General features: G+C 39.4%; 1 protein-coding gene across 1 annotated transcript in view; it reads right to left on the bottom strand.

Moving 5' to 3' along the window:
- The window catches only part of map1aa (microtubule-associated protein 1Aa), a 32,767-nt gene extending 29,752 nt beyond the window's left edge, over window positions 1-3,015 (bottom strand). The window contains exon 1 of the mRNA XM_044356764.1: window positions 2,905-3,015. The gene's annotated coding sequence lies outside the window, so the exon portion shown is untranslated. The remainder of the gene's footprint in view (window positions 1-2,904) is intronic.
- Window positions 3,016-18,296: the final 15,281 nt, after the last annotated feature.

The following is an 18,296-nucleotide window of genomic DNA, read 5'->3' as shown; positions in this document are numbered from 1 at the left end:
GCAGGTTTTTGTACTTCTCTTCCTCAAAGCACTTGTCTTTTGAGGCGATACTGCGGGTGTAGAAATCAATCTTTGTGCTTCTAGTTCGATGGATTTCTGTGTTATAGTTGTTGGATATAAAGGCAGCTCTGGAAGGACGTCCTTGCTTTTTGATTATCAAACGCCGAAGGTACACGGCGAGCACAAAGCGGAGTATTTCAGGGTGGATTTTTTTGCTTTAAGAATTAGAAAGCCTGTGCTGATTTCGAGTATCAGCACACACAACTGTCTCTGTTGCAGGGAAGCCAGTGTAACCACGCTCCACCCCGCCTGATCCCGCTGAGCTAAGCACTCTGCCTCACCCGCCCTGAGGCATTGTGGGAGTTCACCGAGCGCACTATGTGGGGGTTACTGAGGAGGAGCAGGTGGATGGGTTCGTCTAAAGGAGATTCTGATAATAGAAAGAAAACAATCTGATCTCATTCGGTCGACGTCATGAAACGAGTTCCGTCACAGAATCTGGAAACATTATTACAAGATGGCCGACGACCTGAGCCGCTCCGCTCTGTCCTCCTGCCCCGACCTGCACGTCCAAACCCTTCAGTCTGTGTGAAAGATGAAGCCTGTTCAAGGACGTTTCAATGACAGCCTCCAGTTAGGGGCAGTAATAATAAACCGCCTCTTTAGAGCTGCAACAATTAGTCGATTAATTGATCGCTCGCTTGAAAGAAAATGAATCGGCAACCGTTTAGATAATCAAATAATCAATCAAGTCACTTTTAAAACAACAGTTCTAAACATTTGATGGATCCAGGTCCTTAAATGTGAGTATTTGCTCATTTATATTATAGTTAATTAATATTTTTGGGACTGAATGTCGGACAAAACAAGACATTTAAAGATACGTCACCTTGTGCTCCAGGATGTTTTCATCGACATTTTTCAGTTTTATAGACCAAATGATTAATCAATTAATTGAGAAAATAACATACAGATTAATCAGTTATGTCAACAATCATTAGTTGCAGCTCTAGTTACAACATAGGTGGAGCTACAGCTAACTATTATTGATGTTCTGTCCATTAGTTGATTAATATTTTTAGTCTTGTGAAAATTATTTCTCAGACCCTGAGCTGATAAATCTGAAACGATGAATCAATTAGTTGATTGACAGAAAATTAATCAGCTACAAGTAATTTTTCAAGTAAAAATGACAAAAATTCTCTTGTTGACTTATATGATAGTTAAATAAATATCATTGGGTTAGGGACTGTTGGTCAGACAAAAACAAACAATCTGAAGATGTCACCTCCGGTTTCTGAAATATTTTAATATTTTTCACTGTTCTATCATCAGAATAAGCAGGTTAAAGGAAATAATTGTTGTCCAAAACCCGATGATATTAAATTACAAATGATATAAAACAGGAAAAAGCTAGTTTGAAAAGCAGCTTGATAAATAAATGTAACAATAAGTCAGTTATCAAAACTGTCGTCCCTTATTTGAATCGAGCGGCTTATCAATTAATCGACTTTTCAGCACTGAACATCAGCTAAATATAACATTTCCGTCATGTCAATAAAACTCACGTAATTTTTATTTTTTTTTCGCCTGATTTGATAACAGCTGTCAGTCAAGTTTCTATTTTTAGACGTTTTTTTTTGTCTAGTCAGTTGCATAAGTTTGGGGTTATTTGGGGAGTGCAATCTAATCCACATCCCTGAACAGTTTACACTCGAGTGAATCCGCTGCTGTAGACCAGAAACTCAGCTTCACTGTCACTGAGTCTCAGCTGTTGCCTTCAGGTCAGAAGATGTGCTGTGTTGTGTTGTGTTGTGTTGTGTTGTGTTTTTTTTTTCACCACCTTATAAATCAGGTCACCTAAATTTACTGAAGTGAATTGAGAGCAGCTCGTGCCCTGACAAATGAACATTAACTGCGGGTTAAAATGTGAACATGAGTCAGACAGGCTGTTTACACTGGTAGCTGATAAGAAGAGAGGCTTCAGGCCTTCACACCACAACTGCATCATCATCCTCTGCTATAATATAAAATATAATTAACCTTTAGCCGTAGGAAGCTGTAGCTACAGTAAAGGACAACGAGGTCATGTCTTAAGTCTTGTTTTTAAGTATTTTGCATGTTTTAACGACCTAAAAGGCGGAGAAATATTCAACAAATGCGCATAAATTATACATGATGAGTTTATTTTAAGGCAGATCTTCTATTTTTAGGGGGTTTTATTCGTAGATTTGACTGTTTTTAAGCCAGAAATACATACAAAATAAAGAGATTCCACTCTAATTACATTCCTAGCATTTGAAACCATTGTGTAAGGTGATGACATGTGCAGAAAATACACATTTAAATGTAATTTTTATGTGTTTGTGCTGAGGGGGAGTTAGGACTGATGACCTCAGTAGGATAGCTCTGATACAGGAAAGTACATAATCATCTAAAATGCGTCATAAATACATGTTTCCTATCTGAAAATTGTTGTAATAAATGAGACAGAACAGGCTTCTCATATCAAAGTAACAGCATATGTAAACAAGTGCAGCATCCAGTGAAAAGATTTAGCCATAATTTTACTCACATCATATGTAGTCCACGGCCTCAGAAAAAAAAGTCTACAACGAATCTGGTTTTTGAATCCTCACATTTACTGTCAATACAGATTCATAGAGGCAGATTCCTCCAGTGATTTCGACCATCTGCCTGCAGTGAGACGCTCCAGATTAACGATGTATAAAAAAAAAACAAGCAGCGGAGCCTGATCACACCACCAGTCCAGCAGTCATCCTCCGAGTCACTCTCCGCCTGCTTTTTTTTTTTTTTAATGCGTCTTTAACTAGAAAAAAGAAGCAGGTTTTCCGCCGTTTTGTGAAGCTGTTTTAACGGAGAATAAACGGAGAGGTGTCTTACCGTCCGTCAGAGGTGCGGATGGAGCTGAGGGAGGGGCGGTGCTGATGCTGCTGCTGCTGCTGCTGCTGCTCCTGCTGCTGCTGCGGGGCTGCGGATGAGGATGAAGATGAAGGAAGGATCGGCCTTACAGCTCAACACCTACACTCATCTGGTGGCTCATGATGCATTCAGGAACCCGTCGGACAATCCGGTGTCCGAGGTTGCAAAAGTCGTAAATGAACGAATCCCAGTGGCGTTCAAAGTATTTTCTCGATTAATCGATTTGTCGGCTTTGAAATGTCAGAAAGTACCGAGATACAACCTCAAATGTCTTGTTTAGTCCATTACCCAGTTTACCCACAGGAAATGTTGACATTTAAGAAGCTGGAGCAACAGAATTGATCACTTTTTCTTAAAAAAATGACTAAAACGATGAATCAATTAACAAAACTTGTGTCAGTCGACTAATCATTTAATTTATTAATGGCTGCAGCTCTTATTGAAATAATGATTAGGCTATATTATGATATACAGCTAGAAATAGAAAGAACTGGGCATGAAATATAACCCATTTATCAATCTCAGATCTCAAATTTTGACTAGAAAGTAAAAAGAAAGTCTTTAAATTTGTCTTTTAATTCGCTGCATTGTTCATGTTTTTGTTATTAAGTCTTCAGTTAGGACACAGTTTGTATTAATTGTATTTTCCAACGTGAAAGTCTAAATAATGTTTCAAAGACTCTGAAGTGTTTATTTTGTACTATTTTGCTGGTCTAAAGGTAATCCGATCTATATATTGAGTCTAAAAATAGCCTAAATAATAAAACTATGTACGTTTTTAATTGTAAAAGGAACTGCTGTCATGGTTGCTAATTCATCTTCGTCTCCCTGAAACTTTCTTGGATAGTTTTGATTTAAAACAGTCTGAGATAAGTAGACATATACAAGGTCTCAGAGGTGAATGACGGGCTATAAATGTAGTTTACTGAGACAAAAACAGCAAGATATTCTTATTTAGAGGGAAGCAAGTGGATTGTTCTGGGAAGGGACTTTTCAAACAGCTGTGACTCAAACAGCTGCTGCTAAGTGGGACAGAAACAAACTAAAATAGACTCTAAGCTCTGCCAAGCCGGACCGTCTATAAACCATGAATCACAACATTTGACTCACAGAGAGACGCTATTGCTAATGCAGAGAGGTGGATGTCAGCGTTTCAGTTAAAATGTCTAGACAAAAGTTTTTCTATCCCTTTTGTCCCTTAAATAACATCTTTACCTTTTTTTTGGATCACACATTAAATTATTTTTCTTTTGATACTGAAATAGCTCACAAAGGTTAGTAGAGAAATATGCACAAAGTTAAACATGATAAGACTGTCAGTTATTGGAAATCTTCACCCTCCAGGTCTCCTGCTGATTATAAAAAGGTTGTTTGAAGTTTGACTTTTTTCAGTCGGAAGCAGGTAAAACTTTGCCTCTAAAAACTGAACAATATGATCAATTCTAATAATCATAAATCAGTATCACTTGTAGTTTTCATCATGTTTATTTCACTGTGTTAAAGACAAACAGGTTTAACTGTGTTTTGCAACGTGGCAGAAAACTTTAAATTTGATGTAATTAATGTGGTTTTACAATTAAACCAGATATGACAAAGTTTAAAAACCGGATGATGGTTTTCAGTCGTCTTTGGTGTTTTAATTGATAAGTGGTTTGAGCATGATTGGATTGGGAAAATATTGACTTTTGGAGGAGGAGACACACTTTAAAGTCTTTGCCCTCAACTTATCCATTATGTTGCTACACGCAAGAATCAATCGATGTTACTTAAAAAACTTTTTGCAGCAATTACTGTCAACCTTCCAAGATTGCAGCCAAAACTCTCCCCCCCCCGCCCCACACTGTTCAGCAGAGAAAACTAATCCAACTGATCCTCAAACTACAACAAAGATGTCAGTTTCTTACAGACATTGGTGTGGATTGTTGATTTGAACCATCACTGTGATACAACTTGTGCACACGCTCTGTGGATTTTGTTTGTTTGTTCTGAACAGATTTTATTGGCCTTGTCAACCAGGAAAAGACAGATTCTCAAGAGACTTCAACCAAACTAATCGACCGTTCACTAAACTCCTTCCTTGAACCGGAAACGTCCAATTATAGCTAAAGCATACTGGTCTTTTTATGGCCTTTCTAAATCCAAAAAATACAAGAGCCAGTGTGTAAGGAATAGACTGAGCAGCGTGTTTATCTGTTCTAATGTACAGTGAGCTGCAATCATTATCATGACCGGCTTAGTAGCTACAGTAATAATCTAGTGTGCATAACAGTTAAATTAGTTTGGAGGTTAGAGGTTATGTAAACAAAAACAACTAAAACATTCACAACTAGCTATACGCTATGAATTTATGGATTGTCCCACTGTGTGGAAGCTAGCTTAGGGTAACGTTAACAGCCTTTTCTCCTGTAATATTAAAAGTGCAAACACTGAAAATACAAGCTATGTATCTAAGCTAAGTAGCCAGACAGAATGAGAACGAAATAACAGTCTAATCTTACATTTTGCCCCATCGTAGTAGGGCTATCTAGCGCTACACTGCAGTACTTTCCATGTCCTCTGCATGCTTGGATAATCAGCTGGCGAGGATGCTAATATTTTGACTGGAACTGCACTTTTTTGCCATCAAGTGCAAAGTTAAGGCTCCTTTTAGAAAGAATAGACTGAGCAGCGTGTTTATCTGTTCTAATGTACAGTGAGCTGCAATCGTTATCATGTCTGGCTCAGTAGCTACAGTAATAATCTAGTGTTACTTTCATAGCATAGCAGTTAAATTAGTTTGGAGGTTAGAGGTTATGTAAACTAAAACAACTAAAACATTCACAACTAGCTATACACTATGAATTTATGGATTGTCCCACTATGTGGAAGCTAGTTTAGGGTAACATTAACAGCCTTTTCTCCTGTAATATTAAAAGTGCAAACACTGAAAATACAAGCTAAGTATCTGAGCTAAGCAGCCAGACAGGATGAGAATGAAATAACAGACTAATCTTACATTTTGCCCCATCATAGTAGGACTAGCTAGCGCTGTCCTCTGCATGCTTGGATAATCAGCTGGTGAGGATGCTAATGTTTTGACTGGATGTGCATTTTTTTTGCCATAACGTGCAAAGTTAAGGCTCCTTTTAGAGGATTCTCAGGTCAGCTGGAAACATTAGAAAGTCAGCTCTAGACAGCAGTTTTCAAGTTCGCCATAGCTGATGAAATTTGTCAGCAGCATTTATCTTTCCAGTTGGCAAAATCGATGGTTGGAGGCTAGAAATGAATCTTTTATCTTCCTCAGTCTGAAATCAAAGACCCGTTGGTTCAACGGTGGCAAACAGTCAACGGCGCCTGTTTTTAGGTTTCATGGTTCTCCAGAGATGTGGATAACAACTTGTTATTTTTAAGAAGTGTGAAATGTAAATTTGCAAGTCATCTAATAAAGTGAGGTCTTCATGTGTTTTGACCCGCGGGGCCTCTTTAATTACAACATGCAGGTCTCCGCTAACTCTTCAAACTGGGCGTCGCCACCAGTGGTTTTTAAGGTATTTTTAATGCCTCTGCAAAAAGCCTGTTAGTGAAACTCAAGTGCATCACAGGCACTCAGCAGCACTGATGCAGCATCATCTCAGATGACCGGCGGTCTCCTCTAAATGTCAGACAGCTGTTAGCCGTGCGGCTCGGATGCCCGGCCTGCCGCGCCCTTCTCTCTCCGAACGCGCTGCTTTTCTCTCCCCCTGAATGTCTCAGCTATTCCAGCCCTCCTCCTCCTCCTCCTCCTCTAGTCCTTACATCACTTACAGTTCTCTCACACATGGGAGAACACACAAACACACACACACACACACACAGCTGCGGGTCAAGGTCACATGGTTTTCCAGTATTTGTAGACTAATGTGTGTCTGAGCGGGTTGTTAAGTGTTACTGTACCACCATGACTGGCTGCTTTTAAACTTGAGCAGCTCTATTCTTTGAGTCCTGTGTGGAGCAGTTCATCTAAAAGGCAGCAGCTGTGTTAAAAAAAAAACACACACATTAATAAGCATGTGTGGTATTTATGGTCCAGCATAAGAGTAAACAAGTAAATTCTGTGTGTGTCACATTTATGGTAAAGAGTGACGTACGTGCTCCCTTGTGAGTTTCATAAATTAAGTGGGGTTGATGTAAACACCACTCAAAACTACACCAGCAGATGCTCGACCTCTAAAACAACCCTTAAAGGATGAAGCTGCTCATTTTCTATGTTTTTTTTACTGTTAAAAAATCCCATAAACCAACAATGAATCGATCCAACAAGTACGTAAGTAAATAACAAGTATTATATGTGAATCTAAAGCCTGATATATCTTTATTCCTCTCTGTCATAGAGCTCTGCTGTTGTCCTAAAACTATTAAAAACACATCAACGAGCCACACAGCTGCACATTATGAAGAATATGGGCATTGTAGTTTATTTAGTTCCAAAGACTAATTACAGTGATCACATTTCCAGTCTCCGGAGAGTTGTTCCGTTTTAGACAGATGATGCTGTTATTAGTGTTAAAACAAGCAGAGTTATGTTTAGATTCAGTGTTAATCATGCTGTGAATCCGTGAGGTCTCAAATGCTTTATTCCTAATGTTCACATGTGATTTTTTGAATATTTTAAATCCTCTTTCGTTTCTTTGCAATATGTCGAATTGTTGAATGAAACCAACGACAGAAACGTGTGTTGCGTTGATGAAACGGGAGCATAAACATTACATACAAAAACTCTGCTGGGTTCCTGTAATCAGATTTCCTCTGTTCAGCCAAACAGGTTTACAATTACTTTCTCCAAAAATACATCATAGCATTACATCAAATTTGATTTGCTTAGTCACTAGATGATGTTTTGATGTAATATGCGGAAACTTTCTCTTTCCCTTCGCATGTAATTGACACCACGTTGCTAAGCAACAAATCCTCCGCTCTGGCTTCCGACAAGTCCTATTAAAATACATGTGAAAAGGTCCGTTGTTTCCTAAAAGCTGGTGCCAGTCTGACATCATCCCTCAGCAGCTCCCTGCAGACAGCCGGGACAAAACTCAACCCTGTAAACTGTGTCATCAACTACAAGACGTTATCAAAATATATGAAACAATCAGTCAGTTTATCATCAGAACATTTTCATAATCAGTTTATGAAGCAAAAATGTTAAATATTCTCTCATTCCAGCTTTTTAAATGTGAGGATTTGCTGTTTTTCTCTGTTTTGTATCTTTGTAAATTAAATAATTTGGTGTTTTTTTTATAATTTATTCAGACAAAATGAGCGATTTGAAGGCATCACCTTGAATTCTGGGACGCTGATGAAAAGCTTTTCCTGTTTATTGACATTTTATCAACCAAAATAAAAGCATTTTTAATTAATAACTCATGAAAATGAATGTTACAGCACAAATAAGATAACAAGCAGGATATTTATAGTAATGATTATTTATCCTCTCGTCATTATGTACTGTAGATGGGGACGAACAAGATACTTTTAACTATTTTTCTACAGTAGCTACAACCTTAAAAACAAACATCATAAGCTTTTAAAGCAATAAAGACTTTATTCCAGAGATGTTAATGAACTGGTAACTCATTCGCCCTCCGTCTGAAGGACATTATAAACATCCCTACAGACTCTCTTCTTTCACATTGCAGTTCACATTACAGTCATTCTGTCTTTCACATCTTTAAGTGCATGCATGTGTGTGTGCTCACATACGTGTGTGTGTGTGTACATGTGTGTCGGTATGTGTGTTGTCAGGTCCAGATGAAAGGCGCAGGAGCCGGGGACACTCCTTCATGATGTACAGCCCTGACTGCAGAGAGAGAGGGGCTGAGGGACGGATCAATAAGAGCTGCTGAATTATTAATCAGCACACGTCCTCCAAACCGCGCCCAGGACCAGAGCTGTTTACCGTGCCTGGAAAATTTTTAAGGCGTGTCATTAAAATTTTAACTACTCATTAGATAAATGACAACGACACAGATTGCATGTTGTGCCTGCGGGTTATTATCTAAACCATATCAATCACCTCCCCGCTCATAGGAATTGCTTTTTCAAAGCACGTCTCTGTGATTTTTGGTATATATTTGAGCCTTTTCCAGGCAGAAATCAATAGAGAGACAGATTTCTGAGAGCCGAGCATGTGGAGGAGAAACTCATAACCGGCCCCGACTGTTGGCTCAGCATCGTTACTAGAAATCCCCCGAGAGAAGGAAAAACTTTTAAAGACGTAAAACATAAAAGACAGAACAAAAAAAAAAAAAAACAGAAGAGTTGTGAGTGCAGGTAATAACGTAATAATGCAGTTGTCACACACAGGAACTACGCCTGCTGACGCTGCAACATTACTGCCCACTCATGATGCATCTGCCTCCATCACTCTGTGAATATTGTTTGCTCTGCCCTTTTTTCCCTTTTGCCTCCCCGCCAGCATATGTTGTGTGTACGTGAGGGGAATATAGCAGAGGATGATATTATACCTGTGTGTCTGATGCATGTGTGTGTGTGTGTGTGTGGAAGGTCTTTAATAATGCTGCTCAGCTCTCCTGACAGCTTCCTCTTCTCTAGCGGGCATCACTCACTCTTCTCCGGCTGTCAGGTTCATCCTGCTGTTACGCTCTGTGAACATCCACTCAGCCTGTGGGTGCAGGTTTGTAGGGGAACTCAGGTAGCATGTCATATATGATGTGAACACCCATCTCATTCGCACGCTACTGTTATGCACAAGAAAATCCTCCATAAAAAATTCACACAAATACCATTCAGTGCTGAGTGACAGTTGAAAATGCTGCACCTTTATTCAAGTCTGGATTATTATGCAGAGACGTAACTGCGCGAGCTGCCTCGATACTGCAGGTTTATCACGCTTCAGCTGCCTTGTGATAATTTGATTTGATGCCAATTTGTATGTGAACGTGTAACTCAAAGTGGTATTTTTTAATTTTGGGTCACTTGGGGGCAGCAGAACACGTCATAAACACAACATTGACATATTATTACTGTATCCATATTGTATGGTGAATGTGTTCACGCCTCCAGCAGACACAGAGCGACACTAGCAATCAATCGTTGTCTTGTTTCTGAACACACAACAAAAGCAAGTCCAACATTCATCTTCTTCATCATCTACTCCTTTTAGCTCTGTTTTTGTTCTCCACCAACTCCTGAGGGAAATATCTGGCTCTTTAGCTGCTAAATGCTCCACTATGTTCACCAGCTGTTCATCAGTGGCATAACGTGGTATCAGACTGCATCACCAGCGTGCTCGTTCATGTACGTGCGCGTCCTCGTTCGTCTGCTAGTGGAAGACAAGATATAAAGAAAATGGGAGCCCATTCATCAAAATGTTGCCCCATAGCGCCTCTAGTGGTCTAAAACTCCACATGGTGCCTTTAAACAAGGTGATGTAACTTAGTGGAGGCCAAGTGGCAAAATCTTTTTCATAATTTACATGAACAAAAATGGAAATAAAATGAAAAGAATATTTGCAGTTACAAAAATGTCTCAGTTTACTTGCAAACACACTGACTTCTATAACTAAGGCTCAGCGTTATGGTTAAAATCAATATTGCAATATTAATTAGAATATTTTTGCAAGAGTATATATATATATATCATAATATTTATTGTATGTAAAATAATCAAATTGGTATTCAATGCAGAAACTGTGTCATGCATCATACCAGACAAGTCATTTTATTAGTTATTAGTCATTTCATATTAAAGAATTTGAAATGATTCAACATACAAACACCTTATCAATAATAGTGACCATAAAGGTAGATGTATTGACACGAGGATGGTTGTGTGTCAGTATATATGTGCACAGACCTGTATGATAACATCTGATGAGCTTTACTGTCCGTTATTGATCGTTTCCCCCTGAGGGATCTCTGATGCCACCGGGTTTGTTTAGCAGCTATCAGTCTGCAGCGAAGGTCCACTGAGTCTTTATTAATTGCGCGCCGTGTGGGCGACAGCTGCATTCATGGAAGCCATTACAGCCACCTTCCTCCTCCTCCTCTTCCTCCTCTCTTGGGATGGAACGTGATCTTTCATGTTGCCAGACTGTCCCAGTGCCTCATCAGTCAATCAGGAAACAGGCCGGTGTTGAGAAGAGGAGAAGCTGAGACGCTAATGGTCAGACGGTGATGGATGCACTGATTACCTGTGTGTCATACTGTATGTATCCATTTCATCATGACGTAACAGCGCGTCAATACTGCACGGCTCCGCGGGGAATCTGAGAGCGTCTTCAGGGAACTTAAAAGAGGCCACGAAGGATTTTTTAGTCGACACTCAGTGGAGGAGGAGCAGCTGTTTATCACTGGAGTCATATTCTTATTGATTTGTTTATTTTTAGAGACCATAAATCTATTTTGACTGAATGTTTTAAATGACACAGTTTAAAGTCAAACCATAAAACCACAATTATGAACAGACACTACATAAACAAACAGGGACGTTAGCAAAACGTTAGCTATAGCAGGCATTAATGATTTAAAGGGTGTATATATTATGCTTTTAGTGATTTTCTGTTATTTTTATTCTGTTATAATGTTGGATGTTTATGTTAAACATGGTTCATCAAAGCCATCATGCTATTCAGTCTGTATTCTAATTAGAGTGGAAGCTAATTAGCACAGCCTGCTACCGTTAGCGCTGAGTCCTACAAGATGTCACTTTTTGTTGATGTTATTTCAACACCCGCTGAGTCTCTGCTGGTGTAGTTTGAGCTGTTTCTCTTTCATGTCACGGATCCAGATGTGATGACAGCAAACAGCCAGACTGTCAAATCTCCAGGCAACAGATACACCTGTGACCTCTAACGTCACCCCATGATGGGGTCATTACTCAAAAAATGTAATGTATTACACATTACCCATTATTTTTTTTTTAAGTAATGCATTACTTTACTTAATTACTCCCTGTGAAAGGTAATTAATTACACTACTTGTTATATTACTTTTGCATCAACAATGCCTGAGATGCATTGTCGTGTAATTGCCAGTTACTAATATAACGTTAAACCTTACATATGCCCACATATCAGAGCAAAGCCTTATCTTAATAAGGAGGACATACAAAAGAAAAAGTTTGATGATGGTTGCCGTCCGTTTCCTGTTATCAGTATTTTGCTGAGTATGCTTCTGAAAGACAGAGATTCCACTGTAGAAGCAGGCAGCATTTCCTCTATCATGTACGATGCTACAAGCCTGTTCATGTCTGCTTTTGTTAATGTTACCTGTTGAAAATCAGGCTTTGGCTGCTTGGTTGGGGTCGGCGTACACTCGACTGGGTCTCTTTGGCTACTAACTTTGTGTTAGCATGTTGCCTTTGCAGGTGCTGCTGTGTGATGTTGTGTTCACAGCACAGTTTGCACTTTACCGTCACATTCTTGTCCTTTCACGTAACAAATTCGAAGCAGTGTGCATACCTCCACCACTCAAACGATGTAGACTGCTCTGCCATTTTTGTCTTTTCTCCCACACGTGTGTGCACGTGTGTGTCAAGCCAAAGTCACGTCATGAGAGGTCAGGCGATTGTTGTGCAAGCGTGCATGAAAGGAACCTTTGATTATTTTATAATGCAGATAATTGAAGAACCTGTGTAACGCAAGTAACGACAGAATTTTTTGATTAGTAACTCTAATGTGATTACTGAATGTAGGAACAGTAACACGTTACATTACTGCGTTACAGACAAATGTAGTGTGATTACAGTGACGCCTTACTTTGTAACAGTTCAAACCTATACAGTCATTTGCTTAAAACTGTCACTTCACTTAAAACAACACTTACAACAGTGTAATTGAGGCGGAACGAGTCTTTGTCATAGTAGACATTTTGACTTGTGCCAGTAAGGAAAACACAGGTGTTACTAATATTATAATGGATGATGGTTCTGTTGTATGAATTATTTATTCTGGTTTATTTCTTCTTCCTGTAGTTTTAGAAAGTTGAAGCTGTTTTGCCTCCAGTGCTCCTCTCATGTATCATCATAACGTTCGAGTCAGAGGACTAAAATAAATACTTGATGATCTTTGAAAAAGTTTTGAATGTGTTTCCAGAATCCTCAAAGACTCTTCAAACATCTGGATTAAACAACATCTGGTCTGCTGCACAATAAATAGTTTAAACCAAATTATGACCAAAAAAATATATAACAAATGTGTTATAGTAGTGTATGATGATGTAAAATAATGGGTATCGTTAATATAATTGATAATAAACGTAGTTTTTGGTTGAGAAAGGACGTGTGTCGCTTTTTAGAAATAGATTTGCAACTTTGGAAATTGGATTTTTTTGTGTGTGCTGTGGATTGAATAGAAACCGAAAAGTTTAACGACCTTCTGGGTTTTCTGATTGTCTGGGATTTATCTTTCAGAAAAAAACCAATGTAACGCCAAAACATTAGAGGCACGAACTGGATACTGATGTTTACTGACCCAACAAAGCTTTTCCCACAATCATTATAAAATAAATGGCTGAATGCAATGAACTTTTCAGTGAATTTTCTTTTCACAAACTCTCTAAAATGACTTTCTGTTATCATTGTTTGAGGCATTATGTCAAATAAAAATAAATTTAAATTGTTGAAACACTTCCTGTAATCATATTCCACTGCTACAGTAGTCCTAGTTTTCCTTCAAACGCCTCACAGCTCGTCACGCTTCCCCTCACGCCTCGATCAGACAACATGAGCCAACCCTGTCTCAACTCTTAAACCCCCCCCGTCCCTGTGCTGTGTCTCTCTCTGTCTATCCTTTGTGTGTGTATGTGTGTGTGTGTGTGTGTTAAGGCAGAGGAGTGTGTGTGTGTATGTATTCAAACTAGCCCCGGGGAAACAGAGCGAGGCCTTCAGGAAAGCCTGAGTGACTCGAGGGCACTGGCTGTCCTTCAGCACATATGCCATCCGTCAGGGAGGTCACTGCCATCTTGGCTGCTTGAGCTCATCAGAGGGTTCAGTTGGATGATGTTATTTTCCTGCAACACACATTTTTACTCTAATGAGATGTTAATGAAAAACGCCCCCATGGCTTAAAAGCTAATTCTAACTGAAAGCAGTGCCGAGAAAGAAAGCTTTGTTAGTGGAACTGATGACATAAAGACCATTTTCCTGGATCTAAATCAGTCTTTCTCTGCTGACGAGCTGTTTTAAGGGTGATACATACAGCTTTTTGTGATTTTCTGTTATTTTTATACTATTATGATGTTGGACGTCTATGTTAAACATGGTTAAAGTTCCGAAATTTGAGTTGAATGTGTGTAAAAAATGCTCCCTGCATGTTTTGTTCACGTCGTCCGCTCACATATTTCAGATCAGATTTGAATTCGAACCATAGACTGTATAAAAATATGGACGTAGTTACCGTGACGTCACCCGTTGGTTTCTGAAGAGCGGTTTTGAAGCTCAAAGTGAACCGCTCCGGCCGTCGCCATCTTCGCAGTACGTGACTCTGCCTAACTCCCAGCCAATCAAAAATGGGCAAAGAGGCCGGCCGAATGGCTGAAACAAGCCACCTAGCGGCTGGTAGACCTGTCACTCAATGCAGCCATGTCCTTCATTATGCATAACTTTACGGCTTAATAAAATTTAAATGGGTGAGTTATAAAAAAAATTCACACCCCGTACATTTGTCATGAAAGAGGAAATTAGCTTTAGAGACCAAAACCGTTGTTTGTACCAGGCTGTAAACACGTTTATTTCTGCTGTAAAGTTGGGCATTTTAAGATGGGGGTCTATGGGGATTGACCCGCTTTTGGAGCCTCAAGTGGCCGTTCAAGGAACTGCAGTTTTTGGCACTTCCACATTGGCTTCATTTTTCAGCCCCGGAGGTTACCGCTTGGTTCGAACATGTACGGATGTATTTGAGAAGTTTCCATTTCAAGTAAAAAAAAAAAAAAACAGAAAGAGAAGTGAAATCCTACTGCTGCTGTTTTCTTACGTAGCCTCTGGAGCCAGATGCTGACCAATCAGAGCAGAGCGGGCTCATCAGGAGGTGGACTTTAAAGAGACAGGAGCTTAAACAGCCTGTTTCAGACGGAGGCTGAACTGAAGGGCTGCATAAAGCAACAATATAAGGTTTATTTTTTACTTTAAATCATACAAATATATTCCAGTAGAGCCCCAGAATATAAATATAGATCTGTAAATGTGCAGAATACGCCTCCTTTAGGCACTTTACACCTCTGTCAGTCAGAATATATGATCTTATAATCATGCTCAGATCATTTCTAAACCATTCAATAAAAAACAATTAACTCCTGACTTTTCATCTGTTCACATTCTGCCCTGTAAGTGAAAACCAGTCGGTCCCATTTCATCATAAAATCCATCCCGCCTTCTCGGCCTTATAGATTTTTCTTTGTGGTCTCTGTGTCTGAGCCTGTCAGCCATGATGACTGTGCACTCCCATGCCGGCTGGGGATTAGTATTCAAGTCACAGACCAGCAGGAGCCATAGTATGACAGCCAGTCCTGCAACACCTTGTCCTCTTAAAGATTTTCCTGAAAGGTAAATACGAATCAGGAGTGCATTCCTAAAGCCGTCTGAGCATTACACGCATGAGAAGAGCGGCTGAACAGGACTGACCTTCAGTTCGAGGGTGCATCCTCTTGTGAATGGACATTTTTACTGCGTGGATCTGATCAATTTTCCAATGTGACCTTTGCATGTCAGCGAGCAACACAGTTCCCACCTCCAACGAGCTGAACTGTGAATCCTGAATATATTATCAGGCTTATATGTGCAATATAGAAACCAATACAGCGTTAAAAGACAGTAGGATTGAAATGTTTTAATAGGGATGAATCTTAATAGCGGCTACTCTCACCACACAGCATCCCATGGCACCGTAACATCCACGATTACAGAGCTATTACCCTCGCCACGCTCAGTGCACCTTCTCCCCCCCCGCCTCCCGCCTCCCCAAGCAAAAATTGATCAGGGTGGTTTGGTTCACTCATTTTCTCACACCACTAAAGTCAATAAGAGCCTACGCAGTGTAATTCTGGACACACAGGCAAAAGGAAAGCAGCGCTACAAATCATAACATCACCTCCTGCAAACAAGCGATTTCTCCCAAAATGCAGAATTCTCAATATTCTTTATTTTATTCTTACTTTAATAGATGACGCAGAGGATGTCTTCTCATTTTTTCATGTCAATAATCTCATGAAAAGACTAAAACCAACATTAAATTGATCTACTAACAAGCAGGGGTGTGCCCGAATACAAATACGTTATTCGGCAAAACACAAATAGTTTTATATTTTTTTTACGAATAGTAGTTTCATATAAATATTTCAAAAATTATTTGTTTTCAGGAAGAAAAATAAACCATGTCAAATACCAGAGTGCAGGTCGGTTACATCACTATCTCAGTGTCTCTCCTCCGCTCCGTCTATCAGTAGGTCTCAACGAGGGGAGTCACATCCACCTGCTACATGACGCATATTTCCTAATTTGGACATCACTCCCGAAGTTGGGGGTGTTCCCCAGAGATAAAGCTTCATGAACACTTATTGTAACACTTTAATTTTCTAAAATTAAAAGCGTAATAAAAACAAAAACAGGATTTTTAAGCCTCTTTCCACTTTTATTCGAATACAAATACAAATAATTTTGCTGCCTCAACAAATACAAATACAAATACTGGACTCTCTGCACATCCCTACCAACAAGTATCGTGTTTGCATTCAAAGCCTGATATGTCTTTTTCCTTCTGTTGTTGTCCAGAAACTATTATACTGCACTGGGTGACATGTTCCTTCATCACCATGAACACACACACTATTTTCACTTAATCACACACACACACACACACACACACACACACACACACACACACACACACACACTGTGTCCTGCTGCCAGAAATACCAAATGTGGACTCATCTGAAAATAGTCCCCAACAAATTTCTTCCTGTTGCAGCTACAGCTGTAAAAGCTACAGTGACCAGCTGTTTTATAGAATTACTGAGCCATATTTGTGATTTTCTTGTATTTTTAATACGGTTATAATGTCGGACGTCTATTTTAAACATGGTCAAAGCTCCAAAACTTATGGTGAACGTATATAAAAATGCTCCCTGAAACTTCTACTTCCTTATCAAACTGACGTCAGATTGTTCGCACGAGCCCACAAACAGCCGTCTGTGCCACAACCTTAAGGTTTACAAATGAAATTGCATACTATAAGATTTAAAGAACCTTAAGTATTGAGGTAACACATCGCTGCTTTTGGTCTTTTTAATGGTATTTATTGACAAAATTAAATACATAGAAATATCAGCAGGCCTTCTCTTTTCAAATCAGGATCAGGACATCAGACTCCAGTGAGAGAGGGTTTGCTGCTGCCATTTTGACTGGAGCTGTTTTTTTTTTGATGTCAGCTCGTTTGAAGTTTCTGCTTCAGGCAACGTGGCCTTTTGAATCTGCTCTCTGTCGGGGTGGGTGGTGGTGGGGGGGGGGGGGGGTTCAGGGAAATTTTTCATGGGCTGTAAGTTCGTAGCCTCGAATCCAAAGATGCTTCAATGTCCCTCCTTCAGTCGATTTTTATTTTGCACACAAAGACGTTTTTTTTTTTACTCATTCGCGTGTCTGTGCTCGCTGCTGTCGAAGTCTACCTGTGTTTTTTAGACATAAAACAAGAAGAAGTGGTTTAAAAAACATTTCACAGCAGTTTTTCAGCAGCATCTTTTCCTGAAATTCATCAACACCTCAGACTAACCCTCTTAAACTGACACGTTACCTGCTCATTTCCCTTTTTTCTCAGGATTTCAACCATCATCTGTATCTGCAGAAACAATCTTCTCTATATCTCAACGTATTTTAACTCATGTACAGTTACAGGATATGAAAAATCCATCACTTTATATGTTATTAAAGCTGTCAGTGGCTTCATTTCTTTTGTCTGTAGACTCTAGATTCTCTTCTTTCATTGCAGTGGCAGGAAGCAAACAAACTGTTATATTATAACATTATTAAATTATTTCAGTTATAATATAATTGTTGAATGAACAAAAGCAGCGGAGTGCAGAGTGGATCCTATAATGTGCTATAATGCAGTTTTCTGGATAATCTCTTACATCATATTAAATTACTTAAATGGTCAAATCCGGACAGGTTGATATTCTCTTTGCTTGTTTGCAGCATGAACAAACAGTCTAGACGAATCCTGCAAATGAATGAAATACAATCATGTTGGTTTTGTGTGTGTGTGTGTGTGTGTGTTGCTTTATCAGGCAGATGACTGCAGCAGTCTGCTTGTAATCCGGAGAGAAAGACTGTGTTTGCTTTACGTAGCTGCACACATCTCTATATGTGATATATATGATGCCTTCATATCT

This window comes from Thunnus albacares, chromosome 1 (genome assembly GCF_914725855.1).
Source record: "Thunnus albacares chromosome 1, fThuAlb1.1, whole genome shotgun sequence".
NCBI classification, from domain to species: domain Eukaryota; kingdom Metazoa; phylum Chordata; class Actinopteri; order Scombriformes; family Scombridae; genus Thunnus; species Thunnus albacares.
This window is presented reverse-complemented; position numbering and strand designations above follow the sequence as displayed.